The sequence below is a fragment of the Lutra lutra genome, chromosome 9 (assembly GCF_902655055.1).
Source record: "Lutra lutra chromosome 9, mLutLut1.2, whole genome shotgun sequence".
Lineage (NCBI taxonomy): Eukaryota > Metazoa > Chordata > Mammalia > Carnivora > Mustelidae > Lutra > Lutra lutra.
The window spans coordinates 105618094-105642823 of NC_062286.1; positions in this window are offsets into that span (position 1 = coordinate 105618094).

Sequence of the window (24730 nt, forward strand, 5' to 3'; positions counted from 1 at the left end):
AGGATCAGAGCCTGCTTGGAGGAGAATGCTGACACCTTCTTGGTGATATGACAGGCCTCCCTCCAAAGGCCTGGTGTTTCCTGAGTGGCTGAGTTTCAGCTGCAGGGCAAAGATCTCATCCTGGTTTTACTCTGGGATCGAATATAAAAATCATTTCCCCAAATGCCCTCTCTTGCTAGAGTTCCCACAGTCAGAAGAAACAAAATCTCCCTCAATCAATTCCACTGGTTCTGATGTCAAGCTCCTAAGCCCCTTGGAGGCTCCAGCACCCCACCTCCCAGCCTTCTTTCCTTCTGCACACGGCACCATGTATTACTCTCCAAGTCTGTCTGGGCAATTCTCTTCCTAGTGAAGGAGTTCAATGAAATATGCCTAAGCTGTGTGTTTGTTTACAGATAGAACGTTATACTGTCCAAATGCCAGATTTTAGCTAATGATAGTTTCTTTTAAATAGAACACTTAGTTGGAAAACAAAAAAACAAAAAGCAAAAAACAAAAAACAAAAACTCAACTCCCTTCCTCACAAAATTAACTATTGCTGACCATTTTTGTGGTCCTGGCTCTAAGCCTTTTGAGGAATGTGTGACTAAAGGTAAAAGACATTTTTCCAGTTACATTTTCGGTGGGGATTACATTTTAGTTTTATTTTCCTTATTTTTAGACCTTCACGAATGTCAGCTAGACCTTCGACTTTCAGTTTTGTTCTATTCATTTGAGTAAGGGCATAGTGAAAAGGGGGTGAGGATTTACGTCATTTCTCTAACCCTACACAGTGGGGCTGGTGCAGAGACTCTGTTAAATAAGAGTTCCCACTGGGCCTTTCCCAGTTGTTTTCACAAACTGCTTGGTGATGCTCAGATAACCATTTTGTCTGGTAGAGGAGGCACTTATCACAATGCAAGGACTTTTCTCCTCAGGCCTTGGGACAGCGCAGGCACAGATGGAAGTGGGAGAGGTGTGAGCAGCCTGTGTGCGGTCCCTGGGATCTAGGCCCCTGCAGGCCCAGGGCCAGATACCTTGGAGGGCCCTCAAAGCTATCTCAGACTTCTGTGAGGATGTGTCAGAGATACTGCATTTGTGAAAACGTAAGTGCATTTGTGAAAATTTTAAGGGCATTTGAATACTCTTTAGCTTGAAACCCCACAAGGCAGGACAGAGCTCATAGAAGGAGGTAACATTGGAAGCATTGCTCTGTCCATGGCATCTTCTGGGAAAGCACATCAGCCAAAGCCCATGGTCACGCAGCACTAAGCCTTTTAAAGGCTCCTCGCTGCCCTTAGGATACACTGGGAGTCCTTACTGTGACTCGCCAGGCTCTGAAGACCCCTGTGCAATTCCACTTTTTAACTCCCATTACACTTAACCTGCTTTGTCAACATCCATCTTGTCTACTTGTTTATAAGCTCTGTGATGGAAGGGACCATGTTTTCCTCATTCACAGCTTTATCCCCAGGGCTTAGCAGAGTTGCTGACACATAGCAGGTGAGCAATCATTGTTGGTTGGATGAGTGAATGAAATCGAATAACTTCTTCAGTTGACTGGAGTAGTAAACAAATGCCTGGAGTCAGGCGGATTTGGGAAAGCTCAGATCACTGGCCTGAGTCAGACCATAATTTTGTGGAAAGGGACTGAAGGCTGGAGGGTCTTGCCATGCTTACTCTGTGTCCACGGTCCATCAGGGAGAAAATGGTTTAATGTGCTTGGAAGGACCATAGAAGCTGAAGTTTCTTTCTGGTTGGTTTATGAAAGTACATGCGGCAGAAATGGTCACCACCTCTCTTCCGAGTCAGTCTTTACCAGATACAGGTGGGTGACAACTGGTCTAGTTTCTTCCCTTCTCTTAGAAGAGACTTACATTGAATCTCCTCATTGGGTGTTTATGCCGGGGTGGGCTCAAGTTAGGGAATATTGCTCCCCATATTGCACAGCTACTCCAAACCGAGAAGCAGCCCAATGATGATTCATATACCTATTGCCTCCCACCTGGGCAGGAGCCCACCTGCCCGGTGACACACATGCTCCAACTCAACAACCCAAGGAAAGACACAGCGTCCCTCTGTACTGTGATCTATTTCAGATGTTCTCAGGGAAGGCAAAGCAGGCCTATGACACCCAGGATCCATTAGATGGCTGTATTGCATTTCTTTCTATTAACAGATGTTTCTTCTCTGTCCGAGAACTGGAGGGAGATAGCCATCTGAGTGTGTGTCCCAGATTGAAGCTTTCTCTCAGATCTGCACTGAGCCTGTGTTCTGGTTTTGTCACACTTCTCTGTCAAAGAGTGTGAAGGTGTTCTGGAAACTTCCTCTGGAACACAGCTGGGGCTGAGCCTGTTGGCTTCTAGACTACATAGAGACAGCATGGTGTGATTTCAGAGGTACTGCTCTAGTTGTCAGGAGATCTGGTTTTCGTCCCACTTCTTATACAAACCTTGTATTAGTTTTTCCTTCCTTCTCCACCCTTGTCATGATTCAACTGGGAGTGACATATTCTTCCTGCCCCCTTAGCTCTGGGTTCAGATCACTTGCTTTGGCCAATGGAAGGTGATGACAGGTTGCAGGTTATCAGATGAGGTTCTAAGGACTCTCATGGCAAGTTGAGAAAAGCTTGCCGTGGTGACTATTAGAACTCCCAGAAGAGACAAGTCCCATAGGACTACTGGTCAACCTGCCACTTGTGAGCAAGAAACAAGTGTTTGCTGTTGCAAGCCACTGAGCTTGGGGCTTGTTTCTATTAGGCATTATGGACAGCAGTATCTGATTAATATAAAGACTCTCAAGTGTATTAAATTTACTTGGATTTAGGTGTTTTTTTTAAATCTGAGGTATGGTTTGTATACAGTAAAATGAATAAATTTAATACTCTTATTACATTTAATGAACATTTTGGGGGGGCACTTAATGAACTTTGACAATGTTATATGTTCACGTAACTGCTGTCCCAAACACACTATTGAACATTTTGCATCACTTTGGCAAATTCCTTCAAGTTCCTTTCTAGCTCTTCTACCTCCCCCAGTCCATAAACAACCACTTGCTGATTTCTATTACTGTAGTTTAGTTTTGCCTGCTCTTGGCAGTCTAGTCTCTCTGTGTCTGCCTTCTTCAGATCAACATGATTTTAAAGATTCATCCACGTTGTGTGCATAAGTAGTTTCTTCTTGTAATTACCAACTAGTATTTCTTTCTTTTTCAAGATTTTATTGATTTCTTTAAAGATCTTATTATTTATTTATTTATTTATTTATCTTAGAGAAAGATTGAGTGAGGGCATGAGCAGTGGGGATGAGGGAGAGAGAGAGAGAGAATCTCAAGCAGACCTCACACTAAGCACAGAGCCCAACATGGGGCTCGATCTCACAATCCCAAGATCATGACCTGAGTCGAAATCAAGAGTCATTCAGTCAGCCAGTCACTGAGCCACCAAAGTGCCCTTCAACTAGTATTTCGTTGTATGAACATACCACAATATACAATAATTTATTTCTATATTACCTGGTAATAGACAATTGGGTTGTTTCTAGAGTTTGGGTATTGGAAGTAAAGCTGCTTTGTGTGGACATTTATTTTTGTTCCTTCTTGGTAAATACCTAGCAAAGGAGTTACTAGGTAATAGTGCAAATTATTTTCCAAACTGGTTAAACCATATTATCTTTGATTAACAATGTATTATAGTTCTAGAGCCCATATATGCTTGTCAACACTTTGTGTTTTCAGTCCTTTTAATTTAGCCTTTCCAGTAGAGATGTAGTGGCATCTCACCATGGTTTTAATTTCCATTTCCCTGATGAATAAAGGCAATGAGCATCTTTTCATGTGCTTATTTGGCCATTACTATAGCTTCTTTCATGTGTCTAAGTATTTTGCCCATTTTTTAAATTGAATTTTTTTTTTTTGTCTTATAATTGAGTTGTAAGAGTTCTTTATATGCTCTGGGTGTAAGTCCTTTATCAGGTATATGCATTGCAAATTATTTCTTATAGGTCATTCTTTCAGTCACTGAGAGCTGAACATTGCAATCTCTATTATCATAGATTTTTCCATTTCTTTCCTCAGTTATACTAGTTTTTGCTCCACGTGTTTTGAAGTTCTGTGGTTCAAAATGCCTCCTAGGACTGTTTACATCTTTGAGATAGATTTCTTTAATCATCATGAAATGTCCTTCTTTATCCCTTAGAATACTGTCTTGAAGTTTACTTTGATATTAATATAGTCCCTCTAGATTTTGTTTGCTTATTGTTTGTATGTTAAATCCTTTTACCTCCTTTTACTTGCAACCAATTTGTGTCTTTATATTTAAAGAAGTCCTTTTAGACAATAAATAGTTGGATCTTCCTTTTTTGTCCCACCAGATACTGTCTTTCAAATTTTTTTACTATTTACATTTAATATAATTCTTGTCATGGTGGGTTTATGTCTACCAGTTGATATTTATTTATTTATTTATTTATTTATTCAGATTTTATTTATTTATTTGACAGACAGAGATCACAAGTAGGCAGAGAGAGAGGGGGAAGTAGGCTCCCCACCAAGCAGAGAGCCCAATGTAGAGCTCAATCCCAGGACCTTAAGATCATGACCTGAGCCGAAGGCAGAGGCTCAACCCACTGAGCCACCCAGGCACCCCACCTACCTTGTGATATTTATTTTTATTTTCTATTTGTCCCATCTGTCCATCCTCCCTTTACTTTTCCCTTCCTGCTTTCTTTTGGGTCAGTCAAGTATTTTTTTCAGTATTCCATTTTATTTCGTCCCTCAACTTTGTAAGCTATACCTCTTTAAGTCATTTCTTGAGTAGTTGACCTGCATTACAAAAGTCATTTTAAAATGATCACAGTCTTTTAATTTTTTATACACACTGTAAGATATTATAACATTGTAGTTAAACTTGCTTCCCTCCCACCCTCTATGCTTTTGCCATTTGTTTTTACCCCAGTATGCTATAAACCCTATAAAATGCTCATTCTTTTTGTTGTAAAGGATAGGCTAAACAACAAATATAATATGATAATTTTAAAAATGTTTCATGTTTACCCACATGTTTGCTCTTTTTGGTATTCCTCATTCCTTACAAGTGACCTTAGTGTCCATGTGGCATTTTTCTTCCATCTATAAAACATCTTCTAGGTTGTCTGGCATTGCAGGTCCCTGTCTGAAGAGAAGTCTTCCTCCCCCACCCTGCTGGGTATGAAAGCAGCCTGGATTCTTTTCTCCCCCAGGAAGAGATTGTTTCTACATGTTAGCTCATATAGGTTGTTGTTGTTTTTTAATGTCCTCAGCTCTCTAAAGAGTTTGAAAAAATGATGTTTGAGGCTGTTCCATTTTGTATTCTTGGTTAGGATCAGTGTCTTGCCACTCTCTGAATTGGAAACGGAAGTCCAGGATTTAGTTTGCCCAATTTGAAGTGAGAAGTTTAAACTCCATTCATTTATTGGACCAAAAACCATTTCTGAGCGGTCCTTCCAGAGCTCAGCATCTAAACTGGAGAGAAGCATAAAGCTTTCCTTGCAGTGAGTTCTTAGGGTGAAGTTTTACATTGTTAATATCACCCTGAGCTTTAACATTTTAACATGCTGTTTGACACTTTGTACTTCTCTGTCTTGATGCCTGATAATTCTGGGGACTTATTGTTTGTTTTCCTGATTTATTCTCAGCTGCAGAAGTGGGCAGACCACTCATTTTGTAATAGTTGATCTACGCTTTAGTGTTCCTCGTTTCCCACATCCTCCTCCCCATCCCATGAATACCTTTTCTTTACATATTTAATCAGCGTTCTCCTTTCCCTCTCTTGAAAGCATCTAAGACATCTCTTTCCTCCATCCTCCAGCCCCAAGTTCAAAAAGACCCACCATTTTTGGTTTATGCTCCGTTATTCAACTGTTTCCAGTTTTGAATTAACAAAGTAACTTCAGGATAACCTTGCCACTCATGAAGGGCTGGTGTTCATTTTGATTGGTCAGTACCAGTGCATTACTAGTTATTAAATATTTTCTAAATCCCTCTACCAGGATTGTCAGTACTTTGCATGGTGCCTACCTCATAGTATACACTCAGTACATATTTGTTGAATAAACTAAGGGCCTTCAGGATGATTGCATGGGATGGCCAGGTTTTCCAGCTAGTAGGTCCTATTCTGTGGAAATGGGATACAAAGACAAATGAGGAACCATCCCTGGCCTTAATTGGGACCCATACGTGTATGTTGGACATCTATACCTTCCCATCCCAACATGTTGTTCAGGCCACTGTTATGGACACCTGCTATATACCAGTGTATCCCTAGTATACTTGCTACACCCCATATCTCATGCTTTTTGCACCATTGTCAATACTCTCTGAATCCTCTTTTGATTACTGGGAAGATAGGACTTGGAAAATGAATACAATTCTCTTTTTGCAAGCAGACAATTCTAGTTGCACATGACACAGTCCCTCAGAGGACCCCCAGTGGATGGAGCCTAGTTGCCAATAATGTCCATCATCTTAGCATTGATGTCTTGGATAACCTTTCTTTCCTCTCATATTTCATTCTTCCCAATCACCATGTCTGTTCCTTAGGAGATCACTCCCTAAGGTAAATTTCCTGAGTGCAATGCCTGTCTCTGCTTTTTGAGAGATCCCAAGCTAAGACAACTTGTAAACAGGTGATCATAGCACAATATGATCAGTGTATTAATAATCATTAGAATCAGCTCAAGGTTACAGAAGGATGTGGGGAGATGGGGTAGCTGGGAGGTAAGTATTAAGGAGGGCATGTGCTGTGATGAGCACTGGGTGTTATACACAGTTGAACATACATCAAAAACTAATGATGTACTATATGTTGGCTAACTGAACATAAAAATAAAAAAATTTAAAAAAGGATATCATTAAAAAACAAATAAAATAATCATTAGAAGCATGAGAACTGAGGATTTCTTTACCGAAGAAGTAAATTTGAAGTAGTCTTCAAGGCTGAGCAGAAGGCAGGGAGAAAAGATGGAATAGGGAATTCTGTGCTGACATATCAGTGTGAAAGTCAAGGATAGGAGCCAACTTCCAAGATGGCCCCAGAGATTTGGGGTATTCACACCCTCATGCAGTCCCCTTCCCTCCTCCACTCTGTACCCTGACTGACCTGTGTGATATAGGATAGGACAGAATTGATGGTGTGTCTTTTCTGAGATTGAGGCTATAAGAGGCTTCATCTTCCATCATGGCTCTCTCCCTTGTGGGTCACACACTTTGTGGGAATGTAGCTATCATGCCATGAGGACACTCAGTCTACTTATGGAGAGGTTCCATGGTGAGAAACTGAGGACTCTGGTCAGCAGTCAACAACATCCGTCAATGATCACATGAGTGAACTGGAAAGCAAGTGTTCTAGCTCCAGTCAGGTCTTCAGATGATTGCAGTCTGGGCCACCAGCTTGACTACAGTCTTGGGAGGAACTCAGACCCAATTAAGCTACTCCTGGACTAAGATAATGCATGTCTGGGAAAAGTTGTTATGCAGCAATAAACAACCAATACAGAAAGGAATTGTGAGAAAACATGATGCACTTCGGAATTGCAAGTGAATTTATTTTAAGTTTTTTTCAATTCCAAAAATCATGGTTGTATCATCATTTAAGTCAATATTATTGAGACAAAATGCATCATCTTTGGAGACAGACCACCCACATTAAGTCCCTCCTCTGGTGGGTAATAACTTGGTGATCTTGGACAATTTGCTTGACTGCTAGGCCTTAATTTTCTTGCCTATAATTTGGGATTGGAATCATATCTCTCTCAAAGAATTGTGAGAATTATATAAGATGGTCCATTTAAAGCTGTTATTATCTTTCTTGCACATGATAAACATCCAGTAAATTTCAGCTATTATTATTTTTACAAAATTGTCCCCAGCCCCAAACCTCAATTACAAAGATAGGTTACAGAATAAGGTGACAACTCCCTTTTCCTGGTTTTATTTATAGTCTCTCATAGCCATTTTCAAGGGTAAATTCAACAGAAACTTTCCCCTTTTCTTTTTAATCAACTTAGTTCTAGGAGTTTAAGAATTTGAAGTGTAAAGGTATATTCAATACCTTTAATTAGTAACCACTAATACATTTCCCCAATGTGCCAACAAAAAGGTTGAAAGTAATCAGCTGATGAAAGGTTAATTAACTCAATCTTTTATAGTTCAGAACAAGCTTCAAAAACACTTCATTTGGGGTGGAAAGCTTTACAAGAAAAAAGAAAAGGAAAGGAAAACTCAATCCAAACTAAGCTGAGAACAGACAAACAAAAATAAACCACAAAGACAAGGAGGCTGACAGCTCAGCCTTATTCTCTTTTCTCTCAAGACCTACCCACTCCCAAAGAGGATTAGTTCAGGGAGTGCTGCTAGATGATAGTTGTAAGAAAAGGTTAATCCAGTCCCTCCCCAGCAGGGAGAGCAGTCAAGATCCTGAGGCCAGTCAACCTTCACTTAAGCCTTTAGATGGTGTTTCTCTGGATGGTTTTGGCCTCCCCTTTTGCATCTTTTCCCCACCTTTCCCACTTTATTTGATCCTCCTAAGAAGTCTGTGTCTGGCAGGTATCTCTTCTCCCTGTTATTTCTACCTGATGAATTGAAATTACCAGGTTGCAGCTCGTAGGGGCATTTAGGCACACAGTTCCTCTGTCCTTCCTGACAGAAGGATTTCAAGCACCAGGGAACAGTTGGGGCAGATTTTTGTCTGGACATCAGGGAACTTCTCAGAACCCAGGAAAGTTGTCCTCTGGGGTGGGCTGTTACCAAGAACATCCTCGGGGCCCTTACAGCAGGCAAGGCACAGCCCAGCAAGGCGCCAGCCCTTACAGCAGCCCAGCACTGTGGGCACTGCCCACAGTGACGGGATTCAGAAGAGTACAACCTCTAGGAAGGCAGACTGACATCTGCTGTTAGTATGGAATTCAGTCAATCCCATTGATAAATAAGGAATTCTATTTATAGAAAGTATGTCTCCTTTTCTACTTTTAAAGCACAATATGTTCAGACTGGGATTCTTTGTGGTAGAATTTTGCCATTATGTCAAATCAGCCTTACAAGGAATATCTTCATCGAGTTTTCCTTATCTCAAACCATGCTCTGACTGTCTTGGGCTTCCCTGATTATGCAAAAAGCCCACTGTGGTGCCAAGATGGCACAGGCAAGGCACGTAGCCTGGGAAATGTGCATCTTCAGGAGGCATGCAATGGCTCTGGCTTCCAGCTTGGACAAGGTGATATTCCAGATGTTGAAGGTCACTTGAGGAAATGGTACTAGCCTGGCTCCAGGACTTAGAATTTGAAGAAAAGATAAAGAAATAAAACAAAAAGTAAAGAAGTCTCTCCCTTTTAATTTTCCTTTTCATCTTTATATATCTCAAGCAAAATGTTCTTTAGAGAGAAGAGTTCTGGAAAAGAGGGAGGAAAAACAGAAGAGAGGGTAAAGGGGGTAGTTCACAGACTGGTGGATGCTCTGAAGGGGTTTGTGTCCTAGCAAAGAGCAGCAATGCCTCTGACAGAAGACATGTGGATGCTCTCCCCACTCTATGGCAAGTGCTGTAGTGGGAAATCACTTCTCAGTGTGTGCAGAAAGACCGGCCTACTCTCGGGTCTCCTCGTGGATTTGTGGGGACATGCCTGATTTCTGTGAGGCTGTGGTGGAACTCGTTTGTTCCTTTGCCACTCTGTATCTGTGTAATCTTAGAAAGAAGTATCCTGGAGGTCATGGATGTCTATTTTCACTGATGTCATTTGGCCCACTGACTAATGCCATGAAAAGCCTATGTGTCTTCACGGCGAGCTCAGGACAGAGTATCATGCCTAAATGTTTTAGGGTAACCATCAACACCACTGGGACCTCAGCATAGTGGCTGTCCACATGCTGTAGGGGGCTGGTGTCCAGACTTGGCTATGACACTCTAGACTTCTGAGGCACCAGGTCCACTATTGGCAAATGAGGGCATCAGACAGAATGAGCTCATTCTTCCCTTGCTCCTCATCAGTGTGGAGATTTACTTTACATCAACTCTTTGCAGATCTAAATTATGTGGGGATGACAAATGTGTTTAATGTTAGACCTCAACCTTTGGAATTAACCAGCTTTCCAGGTCTTACTTTGTCAAACACGGGTCATGAGCTGCAATTTTCTAACCCAGCTTGTCCTGCTCAAATCATATCTAGCCTATCTTAATTTATGATTTCTATACTCTTGGGAAAAAAATATGAGTGGTATCTACAGAAACTTGAGATACTATCAAACATTTGCTCTCATGGACACACATCTTTGGGCCCATCACGTAAACCTCTGTAAGAAGATTGGGGAAGCGGATCATGAAGGGAGAGATGTAATAGTAAATAACTTTCGTTCATATGTTGCTTTCAGTGTGTTAGACCCAAGTGCCACGTGCTGTACTGTATATCTCACAACAACCCTATGAGGTGGGCTTTATTTTTTGCAGTTGAGGAAACACACTGCATGTCAGGCTGTGTTGGATAGGGTCCAGATGCATCCTCCCATCTTCACTGTCCCTGGAATTCATTTACACTAAATCCATCATTAGCCAAGAGGAGAAAGGCTACAGGCTTTCAAGTCACCTAGCCCTAGGTATGAGCTCTGGCTCTGGTCTGTGCCATTTATGGCATATTTCTGAATCTCCCTGAACTTCAGTTCCGTTCTCTGTAGAATGAAGGTAATTCAATATACATGACAAGTTGCAGCAGGCTGCATGGAGACATGGGGGAGTCTGGCACAAGGAAACTTCCCAGCTAAGGCTGCTTTTACCTTCTATGCCTTTCATTTCCCGTGTGCCCTCTCTCTTTACTCCACCTGATGGATTTTGCTTGCTGGCTCATGCACTGTTCATTTCTTGTGCTTCCCCCAGAAGAAAAGTTATAGTTGCCTCTCCTCTATAAGCCCTTCTTATCACTTTTTCTCTCTTTCCCACCCACGGATATTTTCTTTCTGGTTTCACCACTTCCTTTAGGCTGGGATGTCCCAACCTTCTCATTTTTCACGGAGAGCCCACAGGGATGCCATCCTGGGGCTCTGAACATCCTGGCACACCCTCCTCCATATCATCGCATCTCAGCATCCATGAGCAGCCAAGTGATGGCAGCACAGACGAGAGTCAGAGGAGGTCACTGGATTCTAATTATAAATAAAGCAAGCCAGAGTTGCATAATTAGGTTGGAAGGAGCAGAATTACAGCTGTTGTAAGGGTTGTGACCCAAACTAGTAAAAGACAGGAAACTCAGGAAAGCAGATCCCTCGTCAACCTTGCTTTTGAATGGCTGGTTTGGGGGGCTGATACATCGTTCCCCTTCAAGGCATTTTGAGCTTCTAATTTCTGAATTTTCAGTTCTAAGGCATTTACAGAGCATTATACCTGGGAGACTGATGGACTCCTTTGAAACTTAAATAACCCAAAGGAGCCATCCAAACCTGTGGGTGGAATACGTATTCATGCATTTTTAAAAAGGCATATTATATACATCAGAGAGTTGGATGGCTCATTAGGAAGGGTTTGGTGGAGTATGTAATTCAGGATTTAATATGCTGTCCGTGGACTAAGCTTATCTGGGCTGTGCTAAAGCTGTTTTATTTTACCTTATTTTCCACAGTAACATCTAAAGCCTAAAGCATTTACACAAAATGACTGACTAATCATTTGCATAGTTTTATTTTTGAAATCTAAGCTTTTTTTCAAGGTAAATGAAAACCAGACGTACCTGAAGCCAATATGCCTTGCATGGAACTTAAATAACCTTGGTAAAATTCTTCTTTTTCTTCTTTTGATTTGCAACCTAAGCTGAGAATGAGTTATTTTAACTTTTTTCTCTGGGGAATTGTCTGGGCTTGGATCCATGCAATGCAACTTTGGGGATTCCTCATAGAAAGCAAGTTTAAGCTGGATTAAGCTTTACAAGCATTTGTTAATATCTTACTCTTTAGCATATTAATAATGGTTTATAATTTCCAGGATTTAAAAAAAAGAAGAAGGTGGTGAGCCGGATTTAGAAGGAGTCCCATGTGATGACCAAGCTTTGGGGAACTATATATTCAAGATATGAGAGGAGTAATCAAGTTGAGGGGAAGACAGAACTCAACTCCCTGTGCCTTGTGTGGATTCCAAGATCTGTATTTTCCCTTGCCTCTGTACATCATACCTCTTTCATTCATTTCTTTTCTGCCAAAATTTGTAAACATAAAACATATTTCTCCCTATGTTGCTGTCCCAATTGGCCAGAAATGTTCATACGACTAGTGGGTCTGTATGGCTATTGAGTATCACTGAACGTTCAGTTTTTTCTGAAAAACTTTGAGAAGCAAATTCATTTCTGCTGTGCAGGAGAAATTTCTGTTCTTACTGTATGGAGAGTGGGTCATATTAAGGGTGCTGCTCAGAACCTGAGAGAGCCACCAGCTTTAACCCAGAGCCTCCGGACCTCCTGAGGGTATTGTAGTGGTAAGACAAGATGCACGGAAAGGTATATTTCTATTTATATATGTATGTATTAATCCATTCATTCATCCATCCACACATTCATGTATTTATTTGGAAAGGTATATTTTTAAAGCAGTATTTAAGAAGCACCATAAAGGGGGGTGCCTGGGTGGCTCAGTGGGTTAAAGCCTCTGCCTTCGGCTCAGGTCATGATCCCAGAGTCCTGGGATAGAACCCCACATCGGGCTCTCTGCTCCGCAGGGAGCCTGCTTCTTCCTCTCTCTCTCTGCATCTCTGCCTACTTGTGATCTCTGTTTGTCAAGTAAATAAATAAAAATCTTTAATAAAAAAAAAAGAAGCAACGGAAAGGGCTTCTAAGCTATTTAATACTCTGTGGATGACTGAAGAGAAATATGCTTCATTTGCAATATGAAGGGGAGTGTGTGAAAATTCCCTTCTCTAGGTAGAACTGGGAAATGGTTTGGATTTTCTTTAATCTGATAGCATTAGCTAAAATATCATGTTGTGGGTAGCAAGAAAGGGTGAAAGGGGAGAGAATAATTTATTGAAATCTTCTAGGTGCCAACCAAGCCAATCACTGTGCTAGGAATGTTACACACATCAGTTATTTTGTCCCCCACCACCCAGCACGGTGATCATGATTACCCCTCCTTACAAGTAAAGCAATTGAGATAAAAGGTGAGGAATTTGACCCGTGATAACATGGTGGGTTGGCAGTTGTCTTGATTCTAGCTCTATGACCTGTTCCAACTTACAGTGTACCTCTATCTCATTTTTGTTCCTTGTCCAATGAGTGAGTTGGACTAGGGCTCTTGTAAATCCTGGAAGGAAGGTTCTGGACTCTACTATTCCATGTACATTCTGTGCATTCTATGATCTCTTCCAAGAAGAGAATTCCAAAGATTAGTGCCTGTAAACCCATCAGGTAGAACCAGCACATGGGGAGCCTGAAGCACCATGTGGGACCTCTATTCTTAGAAAGGAAGATTGTCTTGTTCAGTCTGGAGAATGTGAAGGATCAGGTTATGAGCTTTTGAAAAGTGGTGAGTTGAGGAATACTGCATGTTACTTTGCACCAAAGACATTAGTGTGAGACTTGCAGTCAGCAATAAAAGCAGCCTCTAAGTCACTTCTCAGATGCCCCTGATGTCTTTATACTATAAGATGGCTAAAGTCGCTATGCCTTGTTGCCTGTTCTCCATCTTTCCTTAGTCCTTTCTAGCCTTCTCTCTAAATTTCCTCATACCTCTGTCCTCATTTATTTTGCATAAAATTCTCCATAGACCCCAAGACTACTTTGCCACTCTTAAAACAGTAGATGGGGGTGTGTGTTTGGAATGAAAGATCATGGTTAGTTACTCTGTGTGAGACACGAAAGCAACACATTTCGGTATAATCCAATCCCAATTTCCAGATTCTTGTGTTCTGAGAATGCATCTTCATTTAGAGCTCTGGAGTGAAACTACTTTATTACTTATTTTATTTTTCATTTTATTATTATTTTCAGAGTGTATTCAAGTACATTTTCTGCAAACACTATGGACTATGGTTCTTTGTATGTTCGAGTTACGATCTTCAGTTCAGAAAAAAATACTGAGCTCAACTTTGAGTTTTTCTTTTACCCAACCTCTAATATATTAACAGACAATCCTGTCCCTTGTGTAACTAACCCATAACTGTCCCTGAAATTAGAAAAGTAATATATTAATAGAATAATTCATTTGTAATTTTATTAATTTCTGGGCCAGGCTCTTCCATGTTTTGTAATATGGGGGGATGCTAAGAACTTTTCCGAAGTGTTTCCAAAAAAAAAAAAAAAAAGCTATGACCACAGTTGTAAAGCACAAATTGAGGGTTTATTCTGAGCTAGATACCATGTGGCACACAGAATGTAGAGCTGAGTAAAGCACTGTTTATCCCCTCAAGGGATTTACATGCTTGTAGACAAATGCACAATTTGCTGCTATGAAAAACATCCTTGTGTAGTGTGGTGGGGTTCAGAGTTAAGGGGACTTCAGGTGTTAAGGTGTGTGGAGATGAGATCATTAGCTGCTTTCTACCTCAAAGAGTGGCTGCCTATAGAGACGTTATCCTGTGTGGAGACTTGGTGGTATGTAAGTGGCATCCATTTTTCCCTGTTATTATTCCTGTGGAGAAATAGTCTGCACTCCTATCAAAGGCCAAGTTCTGCCCTCAAAGTTCAGCATCCAATCTCCTCATGCCTGGAAAAGGATTAAAAATATCTATCATATTTATTGAGGTAAAAGTGACATTTTGTTCCTGTGTTATTTGGTTTCTCAATAACAGTGGGTGCAGTTAGCATTCTTGCTGGGACAGTCTCCTGTCGCCTTGGCTACAATGACATTACCCACCTCCTGGATGCCCTTTCCTCTCAGGCTGTCTTTCCACACTTCCCAGGAGAGACCATTTCTTCCACTCTATCCAATTTTGGAGTTCCCAAAGACTAAGTATGGGCCACCATATTTTCTCTCCCTTTTCTTTCTTTCCTTAGCCTTTTTCATAATTTTAAATACCATCTCACAATAATAGTGCCCAACTTTATCTCTAACCCAGATCTTTCCTTTGAGCTTTAGTCTTACTTATTCAACTACCTATGTGCTACTTCCATTTGGATATCTCACAGACATCTGAGACATAATTGTCTAAATGAAATGATTGGTTTCCAACCTCCCTTCACATCTGTTGTTGCTGTTCTGGATATTGGTGTTAACAACCAGCCACCAGTAGCTCAAGCCAGAAGTCTAGGAGTTCACCCCTCCCGCTCCATGCAGGATCATCAGTGATCCTGGTGGGTCTGTTTAATAAAGGTCTTGTGTCTGACCATCTCTCGCTATCTCCCTTAGCACACCTTTGGCTGTGACTGTCATGATCTTCACCTGGACTAACACAACTGCCCTCCCTGCTCACACTCCCACAGTGATCTTAACGTGCAAATCTTATGTTCCCATTTCCACCTTACATGAGTTTCCTCAGTGGTGTTCTTTTTCTTGTATCTACTCCTCCATAACAGGCAAAAAAAAAAGAAAAGAAAAGAAAAGAAAAATCAACTCTTTTTTACACCATGCATTAACACAACTATTCATTCCTCTTTATTGTTTGAGAGTCTACTTTTTTATTCTTGCTTCTTAACTTGAGAGGGTTTTCCAAAAGGAAGACAAGTTTCCTCTTTGAGAGAAATTTGAGTAACTTTTCCAAAGTAATACAGTGTTAATATAATCAGAAATGGGGAGGAAATGAAAAGGTCTGTTGACCACTCACCAATTTTCCATGAGGAAATCTGCCAATAAGAGAAACATTTATTTTCATCGCAATAATGATGTCAATGCCACTGATTCAAGTGGAAAATATTTCAAGGGTGGCAGATTCAATAATACAAGAGTGAGAATTTACCATTTTTATCTAGATTCTACCCACAACTGGCCTTTAAATTTCACTGCTACTGGGAGAGGGTGGGCTTGAGCTTGGCTCCCATATAGCAAGTAATTAATATTCTTCCTCACACTGGGCTGGATAATTTAAAAATTAATATACTGTGCAGACAGAAGTGCCTAAAGGTTACAGAGACTGACTGGTGAGCAGCAAGCATTTGAGTCTGCCAAGCTGAATAAGAAGTAGATAAAGCTAAATTATAGACCTATTAAAAATAAATTAGTGGTGTTGAAAAAGCAAATTAAGATGCAGATAATCAATCTAATTTCAGGGCCTCTGGTGAGTGTTAATGCTTAATCCTTCTCATGTTTGATGAAGCCATCTATTAATTAAAAATATTTATATAAAAATGAAAAATGACACTACATAAGGTCTGTATTTCAAGAGGGACCAACTTCAACTGATGTGACCCTCAGAAGATGGCCTTGATTTTATAGTGAAAGGAAAAATCTGCCTTCATGCTGTCTAAACTAGAGCCCATTTTCCTAAAATACTTTTGCCAGCTGGAGAGAGCATTTGCCCTGCTTTCTGCCACTTCCATTTTTGTCCACTTTCTCTTCCAGCTTCTTCTGGCCAGTTCTAAACCACCCATTCTTCTTCCTTGTGCTCCATCGTTACTCTTTACGGAGGGGTTGTAACTGAACATCAAAGCAGAGGAAAGAGTTGGATTCATAACTGATTTTGGAGAGGAAAGAGGTCAAATAGGCAGAGAGACCATAAGTGAGAAGGGAAGATACATTTAGAGAGATGGGGGCATAGTGGAATGCCAAGTCTTCGAGCAAACCTACAGGAAAGAATTAAGGAGGATCTGAAGTCCTGTGAGTGTTAGCAGCTATGAAACTCATGGATCAAGTGAAAGAATGAATCCTAATGCAATTTACAATCCGATATTATCTTGCTTTCCTTCTACTCAGTATACCGAGGAGGGGGTTTACCACACAGGTGCTGGAAGCATAGAACCAAATGACAGTTAACCTTTCGTATCTATTCCTCTCACCCAACCTCTGACGTGGAGTCAGAGAATAACTTAGCAGGGAGGCCACACAGAGCTATTTCTGACATACTGGTACTTCTGGAGTTAAAGCTCACGTTTTTTCAGCACGGGAATAAATAGAGCAAAGGAGGCCAATACTGCTGCTGTATCTCACTGTCCTACTTTGTAGCAAAAAAGGGATTGAGTCAGAGGCTGGAATCAAAGAAAATCTTCCCAGTCTGCTAAAGGCTTGCTCCTGCAATTCTAGTACCTGTTAATAATGGTAGGAAGAATGGTAGAAGGCAACATGCAGATTTTTGGTCTTTTTAAACTCTCTTTTTAGTTGAAAATGTCATATAACACACAGGAAAAAGAAAAAAAAAACTTGTAAAAAGGGGGTAAGTATAGAATGAAAAGCCAGTCTACCCATATCAGGCCAGGTTTGATTTTCACAGAGAGAAAAGTGCTTTCCACTGGAAAGAAAAGAAAAGAAAAGAAAGGAAAAGAAAAGAAAAAGGAGGAAGAAAGGAGGGAAGGAAAGAAGGAAGGAAGGAAGGAAGGAAAAAAAGAAGCGGGAAGGGAGGAAGGAAGTGATTTGTAGTTCTGACAAAATAGAGCTCTGGCCTGGATGAACCCTATCTCTGGCCCAAGCCATGCTCATTGTTAGCCTCTTACATGGCAGTATTGTTAGGAATGGTCACCAATGTGTCTCTGTCAGTTGTCTCCAGGGAAGTGCTGTGCCTGCCTCTACCAGGACCCCTGCATCTTGATTCCGACCCAGTGATTGCAGGCCATGGGTTTTTGTACCCAGTGAGTTTGACACCTGAGAATGTTTAGTTTTGTACTTTATTTTGTACAGTCTGTACAACAACAATGACAACAACTGCAACAGCAATGAACAACTCAGTAATTATTTTTTTCCCCACAGCACTTTATTTACGTGGAGGAAGTGGTGCATTCCCAGGAAGGTTCCAGCCATTGTTTCCAATCTAAAGATCTCTGGCTGCTCTGCTCACTCTGATTTCACGACGTTTTCTCTGCGGTGTGCCAATGCAGATGAACAGTGCGGTAACAGTGCAGATGAGCTGCATTGCTAATAGACTACAGTATGATTTTTATGTTTATTTTTATCCTTCTCTCTATACATGTGCATAAAAGTAATGCCACTGCTTTGTGGCGACTTGGAGATGAAGGTGTCTGCCAGGAGATTGACAGGTCACTCAGGAGCCTAAAACTTTTCTTCTTCTGCAATTTCCCCGAGGGCCTCTACAACTTTAGAGCAAAAGGGAAAGTTTCTATCAGTGTGTGCAAGGAACATTCACCTTGAATTGCTATTTAAAATTTAGACGGCCCTGGCCTCCGTTTTCAGCATCGCTAGGTAGATTTCATCACTGCTAGAAGGGGGATTTATGTCAGATGGCATCCAGTCCTTATATCCGGCTCTTTGCTGCTGTGACTTGACCATGTCATGAATTTCTGTATTTTCGCCACTTGGGCCATGTGAACACTTTAGTCAATAGAGTCTGATGTTTCTCAAGGAAAAATAAGAACCGAAAGAGCCAGTGAGTTTTCTTTGTTCCTCCAGATCCATTCTCTATCTTTCTCTTTGCTCCAGGAAGCTGAATTTGACAGATTATTTCCCCTGGATACCCTTGCTCTCTGGTTTCCTGTTGCATCCACTGGAGAGAGGCACGGACAGCAGAACTTGGGTGGAAGAAATGGGGTCACAACATCAGGTGGACAGGGTGGTCTCTTTCCCCAGCAACAGCTTCCACCAGCCTTCTGGTCCTGCTCCTTCATAGATGCTGCTCCTTTATGCTCTATCAGCTTCCTGCTCCTGCTCACCCTTGGGTGCTTTGCCAACCACAGCTGGCTTCTGGGGAAAACCTGCCTCCACCTCTGTAATATAATATAATGTCCTTTTATCAAATATTCTCTGTTACTAGTTTGAATATTTATCTGTGTTCTGCCGGGACCCCAAGTGATGGAGTGGTCCTATCTATTAGGAAGTTGGCTGAGCTGTGGCTCCTAAGTGGTAGTGGGCTCCAGAACAGGATAAAGGCTTATAGAACAGCAGGAAGTTCTGGCTTCTGGACTCTGATGAGTTCTGAGCCCAGGACTTCTGAAGTCCTCATGTCTGGATTTATGTTTTCATTGTTGTTGTTGTTTTTTAAATCATCCATTGGTAAGTCTCATTGGGATTGAAGCAGTAAGAAAATATTTAAGGGAAGGTGGCAGTGTAGTTACAGTCTTGAATTAGAGTTTAGAGAAATGTGGATTCAAATCCTAGTTTTGATAGTTATTATAGATGCTTGCCTTTTCTGCAACTGTTTCTTTACAGATGAAAGGGTGTAATCCTACCCCACTCATACAGGAACCTCTTGAAGAGTGGAGATGATGGTTGTAAAAGAGCACAGCATCAGGAATATCTCTTTCAAGATGCATTTCCTGGGCCATAACCTGTCTATATATGTACCCAAACACATATCCACATCCACACATGCTCACACAGACCAACACAAGCACACAAATGCACACAAATGAGCACACACACTTAGCATTTTTTTTCTCCCAAATCTATCTCAGCTTTAACCTCAACAGGAGAATTCTTGTATCCATAAATGCAGCTGGTGGAGTAGGTACTATCACTGTAGTGGTTTTGCAACATGTCAACTAGACCAGGCTGAACGACACCTCCAAATTCCTTTTCTGGTAGGGTTCCAGTGAGCATATGCCACAAGAGAGACTTTGGGGTAGGAAGTTGACTATGCAAGTGAGTTGGCAGCCATATTGTGGGTCACACCCACCATCTCTCATCTGCTAACTCGCCTCATCCATGCAGGCCTATGACTGTGCCGCCATCCAGTCACTCTCCTGTGGCTCTTCTGATTCAGGGACTTGGTGTGTATGTTTAGCAGCATGACAAAAGGCTTCTGCAGGACACCCGACTTCTAAGGTCAGAGGCAACAAGAAGTGCCATACATTTCAGCCCATTTTCAGGCCTCAGATCTCACCTGTAGGTTCCATTTTGTTCTCCTCCACCTTATAAACATTTTCCCTTCCAGGTTGCCTGATGTCCTATGAATTTCAATCTCTGGCATCAGACTCAGACCTGTAACTAACACACACACACACACACACACACAGTCACAAACACACACACCAGGAGCCAAGAACAAGGCTTCAGGTTCACTTGAACTCTCTTGCCTGAGGCAAGGAATGGCCTCTTGACTTCTAGTACTTCTAGAGGTAAAGGTAGAGGCACCCAGACCTGCCTGAAGTTCAGCCAGTAACTGGTGTCCTTGCTCACTTCCTGTTTTCTGGTGGTGGTGGTGGTGGGAAGAGGCATTGACAGTGTTGCTAAGTGGTTAGAGGCCACTTTGAGAAGTTAGATCCTCACGTCTATAAACATCCAGCGTTGGCATCTGACCGGGATGGACACTGGCTGCATCCATGCACTCCCAGCAACTGCAGCTCACCAGCCTCTGCCTCCCTTACCTAGACAACCTCGAGGACCAATGCTGGGACAGGAAGGAAGCACAGCAAGGCATTAGAGGTGGTGTTTAGAGGTTCTCAGGGATGAGCAAACAGTGGGAACCTGGCCTTCTGTTGAGTTACAGATATCCCTGATTATGCAGTAAGAAACACCCTCCTATCTAAGGAGGGTGTCATAATATGTGGAGATATTCAGCTTTTTTTCCTTCCTTCATTGGATTCCCCCCCTTCCCTCCAGTCTTGCAAGTGATTGTTGCCTCAGAGGAGGGATGAAAAAGGGCAAGGTCAAAAAATCAGAAATAGCCTCCAGCTCTCCCAGGCTTTGTGTTTTAAAATCCTCTGCAAGTAGGGGAAATGGAAGATTTGCAGCTAAGAAAAAGAAAAGACTTGTTTCACCTTTAGACTAGAAAAGTGTTTTCCTTGGTCTAGTGGTGAGAGAGGGGAAAATAGTGGGACGGTGTCTGCAAGAGCCTTCCAAGAATGCTTTTGGAAGGTGACAAAGCCCTGGAGAGAAAGTGGAGAAGTGGTACATTTAGGAGACAGACTCCATACAGCCTTACAGGAAGGTTCCTAGATCCCTGTTGTCACTCAGACAATTGAGGTCAATTGGCTCCCTGACCAAGGGGAAGACTTTCTCTGCAATGGCCTGAGTGCAAGGATACCACCCCTTCCTACTCCTCACCACTCAACAACTCTACATAGTTGTATTCTGCCAATATTTTGGGATAATGAGAACATGATAAGATCATATATTGGAGACACAATGTACCAGTCACAGTTCTAATCACTTCTCACATTATTAACCCATTCAGTCATCATGAAAAGCCAGCAAAGTGGCATTTTACAACCCATTTTACAGATGAGGAAACTGAGACCATACAGCCAGTGCTCAATATGTGGTGTCAAAGACAGTGATTACTTCTCGTTCATATACCTGAATTTGCAGGCATACATTCAAACCAATTATGTTTCAAATTAATATATTTTATCTTGGCAATTATACAAGGAAAAAATCAGTCACTTTTCCTGGAGGTAGAAACAAGAGATGTATACCAAGATCTGCTTATAAATCTTTGGCAGCCTAGCAGGGGTCAGAAGTGAAGGCTTAAGATTCTCAGTCCTGTCTATGACCTCAGTGACATCGTGCTCTCAGCTAAGTGTCTGGAACATTATAAGCCCCCAATAAATTTCAGCTGCTTTAATGATTATGATGACGATTATGGTTATTATCACCCCAGAGAAGGCTGCCACAGCCAATTTGCCAGCACAGAGAGGCTGCACTCTGGATCCACATTTCCCTTTACAGGACTGGATTCATCTGAGGTCATCACAGCGGTTACTCCAACCTTGCCTAGAGTGCCCAGTCTTTAATTTGCTTCTCCTTCCAGTTGAGGATGAATACAGTCTGATCTCTAAAATGAAGAATTTGGTGTGCTAATGCTTTCAAAAATATTTGCACTTAAAAAAAGAGGGTAGTGCTTAACAGAAATGAAGGCATATTTAATGATATGATCACAGGCTTCCGTGGAGTACTTAATGGTGGAATAGTGGATTCAATAGCTGTCATTTAGTGGGATGACCATGATCTCGCAGGTCTTCTCTGTGACCAAATGCATGCTCCACACTTACTCTTTCGTATCTGCCTTATTGGTAAGGCCCAGGAGCTGAAAGGTGGCTGCACAAGGGGGCAATGATGAAGACAAAAAAAAAAAAAAATCAGTTGGATGATATTCAGTTTAAAACATTAAAGCTCAGGAAACCTGGCGGGAAGTGCTCTGTTTCCTGAGAGGAAACAGAAGCTGGCCTGTTGAGTTTTGGAGGGTAGGAATTGCCAGAAGGAGTTTCCAAGAACAGCTATACAAGAAAATACTGTGTGTGTCATGGAAGGGATGTTCACTCAAGATGTTTGTGTGGCTAGAGAAGGGTCATTTTGGGAAGTGAAGGAAATGAATGAATGAGTCAGTCTCAGGATTGTTAAATTTCCAGTGGACAACTGACTGTTTGGTAAGGACCGGTTGATTTATTTGATCAAAATGAGACCAGATAGTGTTAAATCATTTCCAGGGCAGCTATTGAAATACCTTAATCACATATAATGGTCAATAAAGATTTATGGGGTCAGTGAATATAATGCATGAGGTTCAGGTAATAGATCAACAAACAGCGACTCAAGAGGTCCCAGTTTCCATTCATAACATTGTCTCACAACAGCTGTGTGATTGTTGCTGTTTCTCTGTCTTTCAAACCTCAGATGCTTCTTCTGGGAAATAAAGGGTCAAACCTAGACAATATTTAGGGTCCTTTCCAGCTAGATAGTGACTTAGGAGAGCATTCTGTACTTGGAAACCTTTGAATGAAAGTTGAAGTTACTCTTTGGAATACCATGCTTCTTCTTTGGGTAGATCTTCTCTTTGATCAGTGGCTACCTGGGGACAGTCTATTTCCGTGTCCTGCCCCAAGTATCCTGAAACAATCAACCACATCTGACACTATTCACTGCTGAGCCTCAGATGAAACTCTGTATGCTTCTAATTTTGCTTCTGCTATAGGTTTATAGGTGACAGATGATAAAAAACTAATTCCCTTAAGTTCTTTCATGTGCCATATGTCTGTGTGGATTCAAACAAGTTAGAAACATTTTTTTTGAAATAACATGGATTTTGATGGTAAGTCTCAGATTCTTTGTTTTAGAGGACCTGTCCATAAATACTAAGATTTTTGAAATTTTGACATTTGTGCTTAGACATTTTAATTTTCCATTTTAGTTCTTTGAACCTTCTTTCTTTAAATTCCTTTTGAGATAAAATGATTTCTAACTAGATCTTACCTCCCACTCCATCACCTGTAACCAAATACTCCAATGATATGAACATTTCCTGCTAATATGCTCTTTCCTATTTATTAATAGAATAATATTTAGTTTTAAATCCAATTTCATGTTAAACTTAGAGAAAAAACAATTTTCACTTACTTCTCCTCCAGAAAGAAAATGTTCAAATGTCAGCTATTTGTGGACTTTTCCTATTTGGCTTGTGACAGTTATATGAGAAATTTGACAATTGTGGTTTTTAACAGCTCACCTCAGAGGCAATAAATAAAATGAGTTGACAAGGAATTCATCACCTTAATGTGTATCTGTGGGGTAATGGGAGACATCAAGAATGGGATGCCAAAGCATCCCCAGTGTTTGATGAGATCCTGTGTCTGGGTGTCCATGGCAAAGGGATAAAGCTGTCAGTAAGTTTCTCTTAATGTTGTTGGACAAATAACCATGCGACCCACCTGTACAAACATAGCCACCCCTTATGGAAAATCAATAATTGGTCCTCAGAAGCTATGCAAATTAGCATAGCTCCACAAACCAGGGCCAGGGATCATTTCAGATTGACTTAGATGACTATGAGAGAAGAGAGAACAAGGGCTATGGAAAGGCAAAGAAGATGACTCATGGTTCATTTGAGATTTTCTTTAAATTATTGACACTTTTGAGATGTAATAATAATCGAGCTTTTTGGACTTCTTTCATGTTTGAAAGCCTTTTGGAATTCATTGCCTTGTTTGACCTTCACTGTACTCCAGGGAAGAAGCATGGAGTGAGATGTATGGTGTCCTAAAGAGATAAAGGTAGAGCTTATCCACACTTCCCTATTCTACATCAGATGCTTTGTCAACTCTAAATGGCCACACTGATCTTAGAGGTGGTGACAGTTTGCTATGTGCAATGATAATGCCTGTGTTGACCATCCTAGAAGCTATGGAGAGACTGAAAATGAAGTGGCTGATGGGAAACTGCCAAAGGAATTTGAAAAGTGCCATAAAAAATGTAAGAGACTTGTTTAGGATGTTTAGAGTCTCACTACAGTGTTGTCCTACATAAGTATCAGTGATAGGTGGTCCATTAACCCCATCTTCCCCACACAACCTGTTTATCTCTCTGTGTTCTCTTCTCAGGAAATGGCACAGGCTGACCTGGGAGTCGTCTTAGAATCTTTTGTCTTAGGGGAGATGGAGAGGAGAAGGGAGTTGAAGGAAATTGGAAGGGGAGGTGAACCATGAGAGACTATGGACTCTGAAAAATGATCTGAGAATTTTGAAGGGGTGGGGGGTGGGAGGTTGGGGGCACCAGGTGGTGGGTATTGTAGAGGGCACGGATTGCATGGAGCACTGGGTGTGGTGCAAAAATAATGAATACTGTTATGCTGAAAAAATAAAAAAAAAAAAGAATCTTTTGTCTTTCATACGTAATCAATCATTTGTCAAGACCTATTGTCAAAACACCCCCTTAATATCCTCAATTTCTGTCTCTCTTTTAGCCTAGATTTTTCCAGTACCTCCCTTTTTGTATTCTTATA